Genomic DNA, 18275 nt, shown 5'->3' on the forward strand with positions numbered 1-18275 from the left:
CTTAAAGTTGTGGTGCTCACGCACTTTGTATTGTGTACTTTAATGCATTGTTTTTGTTATCACAATCTCAATCAATAAAATTGATTTTTTTTTTTTTTTTTTGGATGACTTTCTGGGGGCGGCACGGTGGCGCAGTGGTAGTGCTGCTGCCTCGCAGTTAGGAGACCTGGGTTCGTTTCCCGGCTCCTCCCTGCGTGGAGTTTGCATGTTCTCCCTGTGTCTGTGTGGGTTTCCTCCGGGTACTCCGGTTTCCTCTCACAGTCCAAAGACATGCAGGTTAGGTGGATTGGTGATTCTAAATTGTCCCTAGTGTGTGCTTGGTGTGTGGGTGTGGCTGTGTGTGTCCTGCGGTGGGTTGGCGCCCTTCCCGGGATTGGTTCCTGCCTTGCGCCCCCCGTGACTTTCCAAGTACAATTACATGACAAACATAACGTATATGCATAATTGATAAATACACAGAGGTAAATAGCAAGACAGAATGTAAACATATACATATAAAGTGTAAAATCATGCAAGAAATACTGAAATAAGCATTAGCAATATGAAAAAATATTTCAAGATATGGGGTAGGGATATCGCCCAGACTGAGGAGGAATAGCTGAATTAACCATTTGTGAGCTTGGTGGACTATGGAAAGAACTCTTCTTATATCTACTTGTTTTGGTATAGTTTAGTTTATGATGCCTAAACTTCTGTGGCCTGGATATGAGGGGTAAATGATATATTGGTCACCTTTGTCAATATTATATAGATCCCAGTATGTCTAATGGGGGCACATGCTTCAGGGGAGCATTCTTTTAGAAATGCAGCTGGTACTTTGAACCTGTATATAAATCCCCTTAGTAGCCGTAACAGAAATAGGATAAGAAATATGGTATTAAAGAATGAATATACTGTATTTAACTTGCATTAAAATGCAGCTTTAACTCCTAATATATATTTCAGTATAGTTATTTTCTGTACATACATATACAGCCGAAGAGAAGCCACTGGAACAGTGCAATTGTCATTCAGTTCTTCAGTGGGGTCCTTGGTGATTGTGTCCATTTTGTGAGAAATGCTGAAGTATCCTACTTGGCACAGAGTCAATACTGTAATTTGTGTGTGCCTAGTTATATTTAGCACACATACATACATTGTTGCATTATAATGTACTGCATAAAACTTTTTAAAAGTTTAATGGTTTTTTTTCTGGCATTGTAAAGTCTTTAAATATAAAGGCTTTTAGTGATTAGAGCAGGTGCATTGTTATGTTGCAGCATGTTGTTGCAGATAATTAAGGAATTTGCTATTTTGGTGGAACACAGCTAAGTCCACATATGGCACTTGTCAAGGGACCACAAAAATAGCTCACTGAATGACCTAAAGTGGTAGAAGTGAGCATATACAGTATAGGCCTCTCAAAAAGACTCAAAGCCAAAATACAGGGTGGTTGTAGACTAGTCCATGAACCGCAGCGGCAGAGTTAATTTAGTAGTTATGGTACCTCAACATCCTGGCTAAAACTCGAAGGGATGCTGGTTTCCCTGTAGCTGTGAGTTGATGGAACTGAAGCTAGGTTTAAAATGTCAGGAGTAATGTGTGGTAAGATACAGGAGAAATACTGGTATAATTCTACTTGTGACCACATTATATGCAAGTTGGATTTAAAAATCCAAAGGGCAAGTAAAAAGGTAATTTAAAAGAAATACTAGTAATTTGATGAAAAACAAATTCAATTTTGAGAAACCTTTTCTTTGAAGAGAATTGGTTAAAGGTAACATTTTGGCATTTGACATTCATATTAATACAGATATGAATATAGCAATGCTGCTGAGACAACTGAACTGGGACACCCACCAAAGAAAAACAGGACAAAAAAATAAAACACAAGAGATTGAGAAAAGTTTATTTAAAATCCTTTTCGATTAATTTAAAGTGGGGGTAGCTTTCAGCTAATGAAAATTTAAAAGCTTGCCTGAATTAGGAAAAGTTTAATAAAACAAAAGCATACAATAAAAATATTGTATGCTAAGTAGATTACAGGAAGAAAAGAGAATGTGAGCCACTGAAAAGTGTGTTATCTTTTTAGTAAGACATTCCTGAAGGGAATAGAGAAAAGAGAGAAAAAAAATAGAAATTGCTGTAGTCATCATTTTAAGTATTGTACAATTAATATACTTACCATTGGCACTGTTAAAGCAATTGCTAAAAAATCATATTGTGTACACAAAAAATAATAGAAATATTGTGTCTACATTTAATGAGGTCTGAATTAAATTAGAAAAAACAAATAAATGTTTTTGACCATTTCATAATTGATGCAATGAGATAGCATATATTACCTTTCTTAAAGTATTGTCCATGCTTTTTGGAATGGTTTCCTTTGATAAACATGAATAAAAGGACTTGCTTAGTAAACCTAGACTGATGAACACTGGTTGTCAGGATTATTTTCCTGCAAATTGATTGATTATGTATAAGACAATACTTCATCAGTAAAAGCGGGCAGTGAATTGAATAGTTGTGAGGTTCACTAAAAGGTCTGGAACATGCAAATAGGCTCAGAATTTTGCCATATTATGTTATACTCATTTGTTTTCCCATCCTTCATGTTCAATATAAGTAAAAGGTTTACATTTTATGATGTAACAGAAATTGAAGTTAAAAAATAGATTAACAACGCACATCAGTGATAATGATATTTACTATAAAAATGAATAAGATCTTTTTAATATATTTATTGATTTGAAATACTAAGTGGTCAATTTTATGTGAGGTTTTAAGATCTCTGTTGTTACATCAATGTATTGTAAAATTACTGCTCAGTGATAATGCATTTTTATGGGTACATTATTGTCAGTTGTCAATGATCATGGACAAAGGGACTATATCAGGAACTACATGCACTATATGAGGATACTTCTGATGTTAAATGGATCTATAAAATACAATGGGGTAGCAAATGTAAAATATAAGAGATCACAAAATAGAAACTGTGCTTCTGTTACTTCCTAAAGTAATTTATGAAATTTTATCTGGGAAAGAAAGTACAGTTTAGTATAATTTTAAGAGCTCTTATTTGATAGGTTAATTAAAGTTGTTATCCCAGAGAAGAATGAAACACATAAAACCCTTCTTTAGTTGAAGAAAGATTTCTTTAAAAACTACTGTTTTTAATGTATTTTGGTCAGTATATTGTAAAACTGAAGAAAAATTTTTATCTGTTAAGAATGCCAATTCTTGTACCTTTAGTTTATGCATTTCACTCCATTGGAGTTGTGATCACCAATAAATGGTATAAGACTATAAATTAAGGTGTAGAATTTCAGTCAGTGGTGTCCTGTTTTGTATTATATGCGTATGATTGTTACATGTGGAGTATTGTTTTATATTATGTGCAAGAATTTGCTCCATCCTTTTACCCTTCTTAAATATTTGAGCTTAGCAATCACTTATTTTACCACTCATTTCAATAGTAGTTCAAGCCTTTCCATCCCAGTGATATTTTATTGGCAAAGAAACACAGTTCTGCTATGAAGACTTTAAATGTCTTCTGCTCATCCAATATAAAACTCTGACTGTACCAATAACATTTTTTTTGCTGCACATATCTGGTAACATAGCTGGTGAAGAACCGTTAGCTGATCCCAGGTTGGAAAAGTGTACAATAAAGAAGATTCTGCAAGAAATTGCAAGCCCAGCTAGTAGCAGCTACAACAAACCTAACAGCATATGAAATAGTTGTGCAGACATCTGTGGGGGGAGGCAAACTGCTTGTGGACTTGGCAACAATAGAGTCTGAAATACCCATTGAGGTGGAACATAAGATAACAGCTGTTGGGTGCAAAGACTCTCATAGTAGTCTGTCATACAGACTGAAGAATATAAAGTGTTCTTCACCTGGTTTTAAAATTGTGTGTGTTTGTCTTCAGTATATCTCATCTTTTTGTACTGCAATCTGATTACTCAGCTCTGTGACACATTTCCTTCCACTTCATTTTATGCACAATCTCCTTCAGAGAAATGTGCAAAGTCATGAAGAATGTCACCATTAAGACAATAAGTTTGGACAACGATTATATAATCAGGCATAATTTTAAATTGTTAAACGTTCAGATGAAGTACAAGAGATTATTGATTGTCTAGAACAACATATGTGCTGAATTGTAAATCTAAGCATAACCAATTCTACAAGGAAGTTGAAGAGGACAGAAAATGTCTAGGTTTTCCACATCTATTAAGGGTGTCATTAATACAATATTAGGAGATTATGACTCAATCCCTTCTATTTTGTTGAAGGGATCCTAAGAACCATTGACAAATCTCAGGTATTAAGTATTCAGTACCTGCTGCAGAAAATAACTAGTTGATACTGTCCTATAGTGCCAGATCTTCAATTTTTAAATAATATCTGCTTATGTTTACAGTATATATAAATATTTTTTTTTTTGCTCAAACAAACAAGATGAACTTAATTGACAGAACACTGACTCGGACAATTAACATCAAAACATCTTGGGCCTCGTGTAAACATTGTGCATACCCATTTCCATGCTCACTTCAAGTTGTACAAAAATTAAACTTAACATAAAGTCATGCACATTTTAACGACAGCCTCCCGCAGTGTGTACTCACTTTTCTGTTGGTTTTTGCAACCGGGCAGCACCCAGGTTCAAAGCAGTGCTGCTGTTTCTGTGTCATTTCCCGTCTTTTTCATATTCTCATCCATGACTTGACATGGGAGTTATCAAATACACTGAAATAAATTGCATATCATGTACAAATTTAATTCACTTAATTGTAATCATATAATGGAGCATGGAATGGCCAAACTATTCCAACTACTATGGCTGCTTTAGCATTGTTAGAAGACATTGCAAATGGAAGAATTATAAGACCGCACATATTTACAGATGATGATGACTGGCTTCTAAATCAATTTTGATTTCCAAAAGCTTGGAGCCGTGTGCTGAACTGGCACTGCCTTTACAAAGGTAGACTTTGAGGATGTGTGCTATATCTGCTCTTTTGCAAGTTCTGCTTTTTAGCTACAGGAGCTTTTCAACAAACAGGGTATTTCGCTAACATCACTGAGTCACGCCATGTCGGCTTTATAGGATAGTATTATCCTCTTGTCATCCACATATATAAGATTTCCTTACACTGTGGTTGAACTTGGAAACATTAAAGCGCAATTAGCAGCAACATCTGTTTCTCCAAATGTAATTGGATCAGTCAACTGCACACACATTGCTATTGCAACAACGCTAGACAAGTTACATGAGCTAGGAATGAATCACTAAAAGAATGAGCTGGCATTCATCATCTATAGCAGGAGAACCTATAAAAACGGCAACTCTGCACAGTTGCAGGTTCTTTTTCCATCTAGTGTGGCTAAAGCCAAGCAGTCCTTTTAAGGATAGCGAGTCACCTCAACGAGCCATGGAAAGAGCAGCGAATCTATCCATTGTGGCGCTTGGTAGCCGCTTTCAGAGAATGACTTTGCTTATGTAAATATAAATAATTTCCACTCTATTAATGTGCTGCTGTATAATCCACAAAATGTGTGTCGCATTGTGCAGCCCCTCTTGCTTCACTGGCACATGTAGTACCTACACAGCACATCTAATGTTGCATCATTTTAAATATTTTCTTTTGATGTATTTGTCAATGACGGTGATAGCATTCTATTTTTGTTTTTTCAACTACTTTTATTTATATATTTACTTTTTTTATGTCACTGTTCTGAAAGTTGTCAAAGCGAACTTATTTGGCATATTTCCCAAATGTGATGTGAAAACTAAGGTATCATCTGTGTTCTTCACAGCTAAGCATTATTTTAAAGTTTTATTATTTATGAAGTTTATCATCAGAAAAAAATTTGAAACACATGAAGGCTTCAACAGTCTTTATGCCGGGATTTGTGTGCCTGCCCTTTTGTGCTTTCATGCTGTGGTCTTTTTCCTTTCTACTCACAGCAGGTAGGAATATAGTGTATACAATTGATGGAAGAACTCATTTGTGCTTTATTAAAATAACTTCAGATTTCAAACATATCCATACTGTTTGAAGAAACAAAAATGTGTGGATGTCAATAGAAAGGAGATCTTGTGGAGGCAGGGAATAAGATAAAAAAAATAAAAATAAAAACAGGATGCACCTCCTTTTGTTCAGAGTGCCTCTGTAAAATACACATGCACACTTTGCTTTACTGTACATTATTTCTACTTACACAAATTATTGAAACCATCTCATAAATATTTCAAGTTGTCGTTTGACCACCAGAATCAGTCATTGGTCATTGAAAGTTTGCGTTGCTGAAAGCAATCTATGAATAAGGAGGAAGTAATGAAAATATTGAAAAGACAGATGTTGCTATAAATTCTGTGAATTTGCTCTAGTCTTAATTTGAATGCACATATCCATGGCAAATTACTCAATTTGTTCAGCTGGAAATGGACATAGCATGGTATATAACATAAGTGACTTGTCATACCATCCATACACAGTATTGCAGCATAAATTGTAATAAAATAACCAACAGACCTTGGTATGTGTAGATAGGCTGACCTTTACCACATGCACATCACAGAATATTGTGTAGTTTGGCCTTACCAACTAGTTTGCATCTCATAAAATGAATTTATAGACATAGAAATTGTAATTTGATTAACTCACTAATGAAAATCACTGGGTCAATGTACACCTTAATGGGATGATGTCTTGTGCTGGATGGCTTCCCACCTTAGGCCAATTGTCATGGTGAAAAATTCATCACCAGAAGGCTTTTTACCTGAAAATTAAGGTTATTAGGACTCAGGATAGATAGACAGAGTTTAAAAGCTTTATTGCAATAAAACAACACAAAAAACAACAAGGACTCAACCAAATACGGCCAAATTGAGCTGAGCCCCGATCGGTTTAGCAATCGAAGTTTATATAACAATTTCTTATCACTTTGACCTCGTTCAATTAGCTTATTCTGCACTTGTCTATTGTTCACTCTAGTTTCTGTTTTGCTTATTTTTGATTGGTTCTTCGACTGGACAGATGTTCCTTATTCCATATTTGGTCTTTCATTGTGTCACTTCTTTCTCTAAACCTTTCAAGCTATGCTATAATGGTGGCCTAAAGCAAAGCTTTAAACTAAAAGAAATATGGTATATGCTTTCTTTTAATCATTTGCTTGGCATGCTTGATTTGCCTTTATTTCTATGCTAAAGTTAATTTCTAATATATTATTCTATTATTTATTGCTAATGCCTGAATATACTAGTGTTTCTTTCATGCATTACATCAATGTGACCTTGCTTACAGCAAAAGCCTTTTGTTGTCTTTCTGCTGATTCATCGATCCAGCTGGTTTCTTTACGTGACTACCAGAGCCATCTTCTGTCTGTGGTATCGTTCCTTTAGCTTCTCAGCCTTGAACACAGGTGTTCTGTGAATTTCCCCTTGGAAATTAATAAAGTATCTATCTATCCTATCTATCTAAATCTCCTTATCCTGTTTTAAGCTGGTTTCTACATGTCATTTTTGTTCTTTTCCCATAATAGCAATCCTGCCTCAAGCTTGAAAAATAATGCAATATGAATGATTTTTTAGTTAACTATTTGCTTGACCTATCTTATTTCCTTAACATTCTAATTTATGCTTAATCTAATGTTTTAGAAGCTTTTAATTACTTTTTATGGCTTTTTATGTTTATTTGCTATTTTTATGCTAATATATGCTAAGAATTCTGCCAGTCCCTAGGACCCTAAAATGGATGGATGGATGGATTTTATGCATCAATTTTTTGATGTGTTTTTATGGAAGTACAAAGAGGAGACGTTACCATTTAATTAGAAACACGTAGAGGTCAATGCTATAGCTGTAAATTGTGCTAAAAGATGGATGAAGTACTGTGCATAAAGGTGCTATATTAAAAAAAAATGCTTATTTGCATCCATATTAGAGTAGCAATGTGTTACATATTAATTAACACATGTAAGTAAGAATTTCATCGTACCCAATATAAGTGATAATAGTGACCTTTATATAAACCTATATATTATATTTTAAAAAAACACACACCTGTTGTTAAATACGTATTTCTGGTCCTCGTATCCCCTACCAATTAGAGTATGTCACACCTAGTAAAAGTACTCCCAATCAATATTAGCTAACCCAGGAATATGAAATTTAGTAAGATCTGATGACTTTATTTGCATGGACCATAAAAACTAAGCAACCACTCCTTCTTTCATAAAAAAGAAAAAAAAAAAGTTTAAGTTAATGTGTGCATAAATAATGTATTATATAAATGACATAATTTATTATTTCTGTGTCACTTCTGTATGTGAATGTAAAAATAACATTTTAGAAATTTACAAAGGTAATCTGTAATTTGCATTTTATTTGTATCTCCATGTAACAATTTTTTGACAACACAGAAGATGGCGCAATTTCTGCACATTTGAATTTCTAAGCTATTATTTTAAAAATAGAAACATATGTGATAAATTAAAACAAAACTAAGTTTTCTGTTAGGTTTGTTCAGGTACACTGTAAACATATGATAATTATGTACTTCATGTAAAGTGGAAACTGCAACCATTTCTGATCACAGCACAAGTCACTTGTCTGTGAGTCAGTAATGTAGTAATAGTCATGCTTTGGAAATTGTGTCTTACATAGTTAAAAATAGCTGAAAGATGTGCTGGAGTGCAGCTTATTTGAACAATGTGTCACACAACAGAAATAGCATGATCTCGATCTCCCACGCTTTCATATAGAGTATTTAGACCTGTTCAATTTATGAATACTTTGCTGGGTTGTTGATTTATTTCAAATTGATAAAGTTGCCCATCAATCTACACTTAATAACCCATAATGACAAAGTGAAAGTATTTTTCCAGAAATGTGAGCAATTTTATACAAAACAAAAATCTAAATTTGAAATCCATCATTCATATAATTTACTCTCCTATGTCAGTACTTTGATAAAGCCCATTGGCTGCAATTACAGCTTTATGTGTTTTTCGGAAACTCTCTACAGGCTTGGCACAACTGGATTTGGACAGTTTATCCCATTCTTCCTGGTAGATACTCTCAAGCTCTATTCGATTGACTGGGAAGTTTCTTTAAATTGCTCAGGTCTATTCACAGATATTCCATGGGGTTTACATCTGGGCCACTCAAGGACATCAAGAGACTTGTCCTGAAGTCACTCCAGCATTCTTGTGATTTTATGCTTTGAGTCATTGTTGTGCTGAAAGAGAACTATCATCGATTTCTGAGGTCACATGAATGCTGGAACAGGTTTTCTTCAAGAACTCATCTTTATTTGACTACATTCCATCAATTCTGACCAGTCTACCTGTCCCTGCTGCTGAGAAGCACCCCTACAGCACGATGCTGCAATCGGCATGCTTCACTATAAAGATGGTATTTGACAGGTGATGAGAAGTGCCTGTCTTTGCCAGACAATGCTTGTAGTTCTGGCAATAAATTTCAATATTTGTCTGATTAGGACAGAGAATCTTTTTACTCTGTTCTCAGAGTCCTTTATATGCCTTTTACTCAAGAATGGCTTTGTCTAGCCACTCTACCATAAACTCCTGATTGATGGAGTACTACTGAAATAGGCATCCTTTTCAACAGGTTCTTCTGTCTTAGCAGAGGACTTCTGAAGCATACGCAAGTAATCACAAACCAAATGCCCCCAAACATTAGGGTGACCTGAAAAGGAGGGGACTACAGTATATATAAAATGTATTTAATTTTTACATGATAAAGCTAAAATGTTTAAGAAATACCCTCTAATAAAATAGAAAATGTGCATTTGTAATCACATGTGAATTGTCGGATTACAAATTTAAAACTGGAGCACAGGGAAAAATGTCTTTTTATGAATTGTTATGGGAGGGATGTATTTTTAGAATACACATGCTGACGTTTCACGTTATTTTCAAAATGATTACCATGCTAAATGTACCATGTAAATATGCAGAAAATGTCTTAATGGCTACTTTAAGTAGGACTGTTTAACAAGAGTGCTAATCTCTGTTGTTTATGCTGTAGATTGACTATAATTACAGCCGAATTTAGAATATGTATAGCAGCTCTTTCAGAATAAGTATATTTATATATATATATACATACAGTGGTGAGAAAAAAAATCCAAACCTACATGGCCCTGTGTGAAAAAGTAATTGCCCCCTTGTTAAAAAAATAACCTAACTGGTGTATCACACCTGAGTTCAATTTCCGTAGCCACCCCCAGGCCTGATTACTGCCACACCTGTTTCAATCAAGAAATCACTTAAATAGGAGCTGCCTGACACAGAGAAGTAGACCAAAAGCACCTCAAAAGCTAGACATCATGCCAAGATCCAAAGAAATTCAGAAACAAATGAGAACAGAAGTAATTGAGATCTATCAGTCTGGCAAAGGTTATAAAGCCATTTCTAAAGCTTTGGGACTCCAGCGAACCACAGTGAGAGCCATTATCCACAAATGGCAAAAACATGGAACAGTGGTGAACCTTCCCAGGAGTGGCCGGCCAACCAAAATTACCCCAAGAGCGCAGAGACGACTCATCCGAGAGGTCACAAAAGACCCCAGGACAACATCTAAAGAACTGCAGGCCTCACTTGCCTCAATTAAGGTCAGTGTTCACGACTCCACCATAAGAAAGAGACTGGGCAAAACGGCCTGCATGGCAGATTTCCAAGACGCAAACCACTGTTAAGCAAAAAGAACATTAGGGCTCGTCTCAATTTTGCTAAGAAACATCTCAATGATTGCCAAGACTTTTGGGAAAATACCTTGTGGACTTATGAGACAAAAGTTGAACTTTATGGAAGGCAAATGTCCCTTTACATCTGGCGTAAAAGGAACACAGCATTTCAGAAAAAGAACATCATACCAACAGTAAAATATGGTGGTGGTAGTGTGATGGTCTGGGGTTGTTTTGCTACTTCAGGATCTGGAAGGCTTGCTGTGATAGATGGAACCATGAATTCTACTGTCTACCAAAAAATCCTGAAGGAGAATGTCCGGCCATGTGTTCATCAACTCAAGCTGAAGCGATCTTGGGTGCTGCAACAGGACAATAACCCAAAACACACCAGCAAATCCACCTCTGAATGGCTGAAGAAAAACAAAATGAAGACTTTGGAGTGGCCTAGTCAAAGTCCTGACCTGAATCCAATTGAGATGCTATGGCATGACCTTAAAGGCGGTTCATGCTAGAAAACCCTCAAATAAAGCTGAATTACAACAATTTTGCAAAGATGAGTGGGTCAAAATTCCTCCAGAGCGTTGTAAAAGACTCATTGCAAGTTATCGCAAACGCTTGATTGCAGTTATTGCTGCTAAGGGTGGCCCAACCAGTTATTAGGTTCAGGGGGCAATTACTTTTTCACACAGGGCCATGTAGGTTTGGATTTTTTCTCCCTAAATAATAAAACCATCATTTAAAACTGCATTTTGTGTTTACTTGTGTTATATTTGACTAATGGTTAAATGTGTTTGATGATCAGAAACATTTTGTGTGACAAACATGCAAAAGAATAAGAAATCAGGAAGGGGGCAAATAGTTTTTCACACCACTGTGTATACTCAGCAAAAAAAGAAACGTCCCTTTTTCAGGACTGTGTATTTCAACAATAATGTTTTAAAAATCCAAATAACTTTACAGATCTTCATTGTAAAGGGTTTAAACAATGTTTTCCATGCATGTTCAATCAACCATAATCAATTAATTAACATGCACCTGTGGAATGGTCATTAAGACCTTAACAGCTTACAGAAAGTAGGCATTTAAGGTCACAGTTCTAAAAACGCAGGGCACTAAAGAGACTTGTCTACCGACTGTGAAAAACACCCAAAGAAAGATGCCCAGGGTCCCTGCTCATCTGCGTGAACATGCATTAGGCATGCTGCAGGGAGGCATGAGGACTGCTGATGTGGCTAGGGCAATAAATTGCCATGTCCGCACTGTGAGACGCCTAAGACAGCGCTACAGGGAGACAGGAAGGACAGCTGATCATCCTCGCAGTGGAAGACCACGTGTAACAACACCTGCACAGGATCGGTACATCCGAATATCACACCTGCGTCACAGGTACAGGATGGCCACAACAACTGCCCGAGTCACACCAGGAACACACAATCCCTCCATCGGTGCTCAGACTGTCCGCAATAGGCTGAGAGAGGCTGGACTGAGGGCTTGTAGGCCTGTTGTAAGGCAGGTCCTTACCAGACATCACCAGCAACAATGCCGCCTATGGGCACAAACCCACCTTTGCTGGACCAGACAGGAGTGGCAAAAAGTGCTCTTCACTGATGAGTCACGGTTTTGTCTCACCAGGGGTGATGGACGGATTCGTGTTTATCGTCGAAGGAATTGAGCACGTCTGGGACCTGTTGGATTGCAGGGTGAGGGATAGGGCCATTCCTGCCAGAAATGTCCAGGAACTTGCAGGTGCCTTGGTGGAAGAGTGGGGTAACATCTCACAGCAAGAACTGACAAATCTGGTCCAGTCCATGAGGAGGAGATGCACTGCAGTACTTCAAGCAGCTGGTGGCCACACCAGATACTGACTGGTACTTTTGATTTTGAGCTTCCCTTCATTCAGGGACACATTGTGAAACATTTTTAGTTTATGTCTTATGGTGTTGACTCTTTTAGTGTTCATACAAATATTTACACATTAAGTTTACTGAAAGTAAAAACAGTTGAAAGTCAGAGGACGTTTCTTTTTTAGCTGAGTATATATATATATATAACCAGAAACATTTGCCCGTCACAATTAGGACAAGCATAGGCAGGAGAAATTTAGTGTTTAAAAACAGATCTTTATCAAATTATTAAAAATACTAAATATTTTAATGTGGAATTGAAAAAAAAAAAAACAATAATGTAATGGAAATCCTGGATTACATATAGTTGGCCTAAACGGTTTTGAGAATGGTGAAGTAGATGAATTACCTATTTTCCTTCTTCCTCCAGTTCTTTCAGCGATAAGACTGCCCAATGAGACACAGGTTTAGAGCCTGCCGTATGTTGCACATTCTGCACAGTTATGTAAATACACAATTTAAAAAAAAAAAGGTTGAACCATATTTGCCAGAGCAATGCTAAGGATAGCTGCACTTTCCACAGAGCAGATTCAAGAGTACCTTTAAAAATGATAAAATATTTTATTGTTGAAATATGTATTTTTAGTATCTTTGCTATTTTGATCATGTTAATGTGAAATTAACTTTTGAAGTAGCTGGTGGTAAACGAATTGACACAAAACTCGCTTACTACTGCGAAACTTGACTATGGAAATCTAGTACCTGACACAGAATTCCGCCTTACCGTACAAAGTATGAACCAAATAATACAGCCAAAGCAAAATACTCTTTTTTTTTTGTAGGACTTTGTTTCGAAATGATTTCGTGATACAGGGATGCCCCCTTAAATTACTAAGTCACCATAAACATAAAATCAGTGTGGTAGTTTGCAATGTAATGGGTTATGGGGCTTGTCACTCCGTTCTTATGGATCAAAGATTTTTCTGGAATAGACTCCAGTGGTAATAGGGAATAAAAGTCTTGGAATACGGATAATGGGTGCATAGAGAATACAACTAAATACTTATCACATACGGATTTATCCTGACTGTAATTGCTCATGTAGTCACTGTGCGTAAATCTCGTGCTTTATAGTACCTATAATTCCGCAAACTGTGAACTTAGCTATTTCAACACACTTTGGTAAATTTGTATTCATATTGCGATGGTATTTCTAAATAAGCTGTACTTAGAAATCGCGCAGTAACAAATAGTAAGAAATATTTAAAATTATAAGTATTGGTTACTGTTTCATTATATACTTTTAACCGATTATAATGTGTCTTAAGTTACATAACAAAAGCATTAAAGCAATTATTGGAACCTTTAGCAGATATGTGCCAATTTTAAATAATGCGATAATACATATTAAATTATACTTCATTTTACCATAAAAATGCTAACTACAATACGGAAGAAAGTTAATTTGCTTAAAAAATGTCAACGCAATAAAGCATTGGTGAATTCACAGTTAAAGTTTCGACAAACTTTCATGATAAGCGAACCTTTCAAATTGCTCCTCCAGCCACTCTTCAAAACTGTCCACTATGAAAGTGGGCGACGTACCGAGACGCCCCGCCTTTTTTAAGTCAACCAATCACGGTAATCGACTGTGCGAGTGGCGCATCGAAATTTGAAGAGTTGTATATCGTGGACGCCGCTCAGGTTGGCCCGATACGCACTTTGATTTTCCCGCTATTACGTAATTTTCGTTTTCGCGCCTGTGCGCTGGCTTTAGCGCGAGAAGCACAATCTGCCTTTACCTGCGAAGCGCACACCTATGCTGACGTGACTACACGAGAACGCGCACAGCCTGCTAGTCTCTCTCTGATAGGAACCGCCCGCCCCTAATGAGTTCAAGGCAGCCTGCTTGAGTGACCCAACTACAAAAGGTAAAGTAAAGTTAGTTTACTTACAACAGCCGTTAGCGAAGAATGGTTAGACAGTTTAAAGTGAAGACGAAAGGTCCCAGGAAGGTTCTGTCATATAAAATGCGCTGACACCTTGACCGCCTAGCTTTCACTTCGCGCGTTTGCTTTGAGGGAGCTGCTCTGCTCTGTTTACTCTTACACAATCCGACCTGTTTAAACGAGTTTGTTTACAGTGATTTCAACCTCGGACAACTTTTTCAGTGGACATACCGTGTTTTAGTTTGCAAATTGATAGTTAACGAAATAATCGCGTCTGTTTTAGATTACAAAAAATATTTCTAAAAACTTTTGCTCATTGTTACCCACAGTTGCATTATTTGGTTGCTTCGTTCTGAGGACGGCATTTGACACCTTCACACCGATTACTTAATCTCTTGCGCTAAAATGAAACTTCACTTGTTCGGAATCTGGACATCGTTCTTAGTGAGAAAACAGCTGCACCAGTATGCGCATCTCTGAAATCCAACTGTGTATCAAGCTAAAGACCACAGGTCCGCCCCTTTGCCCAGCTGTCTTTCTGTTATGACGTCTGCGCAGTTTCAATTGCGTTTTGAGTTCAGCCTTTTCAGTGAACATTAAAACTATTTTCGGAGGACAACACGTTTTGCCATTTTTCCCCAGGAAACGTTGGAAAAATACATTTCACACAGCCTCTGCACAAACACTATTCTGTAATCTGTAGTGAGAAATGGGAAGCAAGCTACCTTTCCTATAGCTTGTCTACAGTACTGGTCACAATGATCATATGTGTTGTGCAGAGTTCTACTTATCATGTAAATACTTCGTACTAAAGCATGTCCAGCCATATGAGTTCCAATAAATTTGTCCAGCCATATGAGATGAAATGAATTAGTTTCTTCATTCTTTTCTTTTTTCTTTTTAATGTTTAGAAGCAACCCTTACTGAGATGAGTTTTACTGTTTCAAATGTCCTGCATCCTTGGTATGAATCCGGCATTCGATTGTCCTGTTTGTAAAGTCTACAGGAATGCCAGGGTAGATTTTACCTCTAAGGACTTACTCGTTGGGTTAATTAAGCCTGTGTGAGTGTGTGTCTTAGTGGGCCTTGTGATGGACTAGTTTCTTGTCTAGGGCTGCCTTTTTCCTGTGTTGTAAATGTTGCTGCTGAGATACACTTCTGTTCCCAATCACCCTGAATTGGATTAAGTAAGTTTAAGAATGTTATATTCTTAAACATTATTTTATATGGTGCGTATCACTGTATCATGGGGCCCACCACAAAGCCGCATTATCACAAGAATGCAGATCATAATAAATACATTTTAAAATTTATTATTTTAAAAAAGGTCTACATTGTTGTTCTGTGTGTTTTTGTAATTGCTTTAAACATTAGAGATTACTGAAAGTGTACGTGGAATGTTCTGTCTTTTCATAATATAGTATGACAACTTGTTAAAAAACTTAAGGGCCTGTATAGTTTTATTTTTTACTTATATTTTACATAATTGTGGTTGTCAGAGATGCATTGTATCATACAGAAAACAATACAGTTCTAGGGGTCTGGGTTGACTGTCAGGCCTGTCTATAGCCTGTTTGAAGTTTTCACATTTTTCCAGTAGCTATGCGAGATTTCTCCCAGTGCTCTAGTTCCATCACACCTTCCAAAAATATTAGTAAACTATGAGGCTGCTTGTTCAGTTCTCCCCATCAATGTGCTATGTGACCTTAAGAAATTTCCTTAGTTTACCAGATGTTATAAGCTGTACTTTATATCCTGGAAAGTTGAAAGTCATCTAAAATGCTATAAGTACTGACTATAATATGCTTTGTTTGTGACTATATTTGTTCTAGAGATTTTTGACTATGCATTATTTTACTAATCAGCTTATTAATCAGAGCTTGTGTACCTGCTTTGGTGCATGCCCATATCTTATGTGCTGTATATCTATAAATTCATACCTTATTTTTCATCATTTTAAAATTTTGTTTATACTGTGTCTTTTGTAGTAAAGTCTTTCCTTAAAACTACCAATTGACAATATTTGGGAATGATACATAACATACAACATATTTATAACCAAAACATGGGTAAGTTAGGATAATTCTTTTGCGACTACACTTGCATGAGTAGGAATTTTAATGAGTTGCACTATGGTCACATCCCAGTTCTTGGCTACTATAACTCAGTGCCTGGTGGTCTTAGTCTAGTTAGCAGTCAGAATTGATGCTGAAGTGTTACTAATTTCTCATATCTCTGAATTAATGAAATAATTGGATAGATGGTATTGTGGATTCAACTCTGTATTTGACTACAATTTAGAGGTAACTGGATAGAGCAAATTCGTGAAATTCTAATGTAAAGTCATTGTCATTCATTTCTTGAATGCTTAAGTACTGTATACTTAGAAAAGCCACATTTTAATACTGCATGAGCATGGGCCACACCTTGTGAAAGTGAAATTGACACTGAGTAGTTGTTCAGGTTATTGTCATGTAAGAAGCTGCCAGTGTGTTTCTGTCCGATTAGGGTTTTGTGTGTGTGTGCATTTATATAGATATCTTTTCCTTGTGAAATCATCTGATCTTTGGTCTTGTGGGTTGTGTAATGTCTTTTTTAAAACCATAGACAGGTATAAGGAAAGTGCTAGCAGTCAACAGAAAGTGAATGTTAGCAGATAACAAGCCAGCCTAAATTTTCTGATAAGACAGTAAACACTTCATGCTTTGTCATTGAACTCTGTTTTATGGTGAAGACATGAGTGGATCAGTGTGCTGTTTTGAAGTCATGTTTGTTAAAGCTTTTTTGTTACTGGTATAGATTATGAAAGTTATAGTAGATAGGACAAGATAAATTCTAAACTGCATTTTATCCACAGAAACCACTTTACAGAAGACAGTTGGGTGTTTGCTAGAATGTATTGCCTGCACTTGGTGAAGAGCACAGTCACAGAACAAAGTAGTCTATATCATAAGTGTCAATGATAGACCGCCAACTAGCTCTGTGAAGTGGATTATGTGTGTTCTGTTTTATCTAATGTCTCCCTTTGAATTGCAAATCCCACAATTTCTTCCTTATTGTTGTTTTGGTGATTTCTTTTTGTCCTCTTAGGGAGTCAAGGCTGGGGACTGTCAAAAAATGCAGCCTGTTAAAGCCCATTAATGAATTCTTAATCTGGTTTTGGGCTATGCAAGAAATATTTTGTTGTTATGTTCTGTGATAAAGAATTTAGGATAATGGCTTATGCATTTTATCATATACTTGTATACCTCCTAGTTTTAACAATAATACCTCAAAATGCCTTCCTTCTAGAGTTCATCAAGATAACATGTGAAGCATCATAACTAGTTAGCGCTGCTGGTTCAACATTTGTTCATTTTCTCAAACACTTCTCATGTCATTGAATTGCCTATCTCTAGAAGTTCTAAATCATGTAAGTGTGAGAGTGGGTGTGCTTGAGAGTTTGTTTGCAAAAGGCAGACACCCTGTCCAACTTTTGAATTCTAGTCTCCTTTTGTTCTGTGATAGTGAGATAGTGTCTTCCTGTGACCCTGAAGTAAGTTAAATAGGTTTTAATGTGGATGAATGTAAGAATATACATATGGCCCACTCAGCTTTCTCTTAAACACACTAAGTGATCAACTACGCATGCTTAGGTATGTCTACTGAATGTTTGTGTTTGTGTGTCTGTAAGGTGTTCATGCTGTGATAGACTTTCACCCTGTCCAGGTGGTGTTCCTGCCTTGCACCTTTATGTGTGTGCAGATAGGTGTGAGACCATGCCCTGTGTAAGATG

General features: G+C 36.5%; 1 protein-coding gene across 2 annotated transcripts in view; it reads left to right on the top strand.

Moving 5' to 3' along the window:
* Positions 1-14231: 14231 nt before the first annotated feature.
* arhgef16 (Rho guanine nucleotide exchange factor (GEF) 16) overlaps positions 14232-18275 on the top strand; it is a 65345-nt gene continuing 61301 nt past the window's right edge. For both annotated transcript variants that reach the window (XM_039756128.1, XM_039756129.1), the window contains exon 1: positions 14232-14482. The gene's annotated coding sequence lies outside the window, so the exon portion shown is untranslated. The remainder of the gene's footprint in view (positions 14483-18275) is intronic.

Source organism: Polypterus senegalus, chromosome 6 (assembly GCF_016835505.1).
Source record: "Polypterus senegalus isolate Bchr_013 chromosome 6, ASM1683550v1, whole genome shotgun sequence".
Classification (NCBI taxonomy): Eukaryota; Metazoa; Chordata; class Cladistia; order Polypteriformes; family Polypteridae; genus Polypterus; species Polypterus senegalus.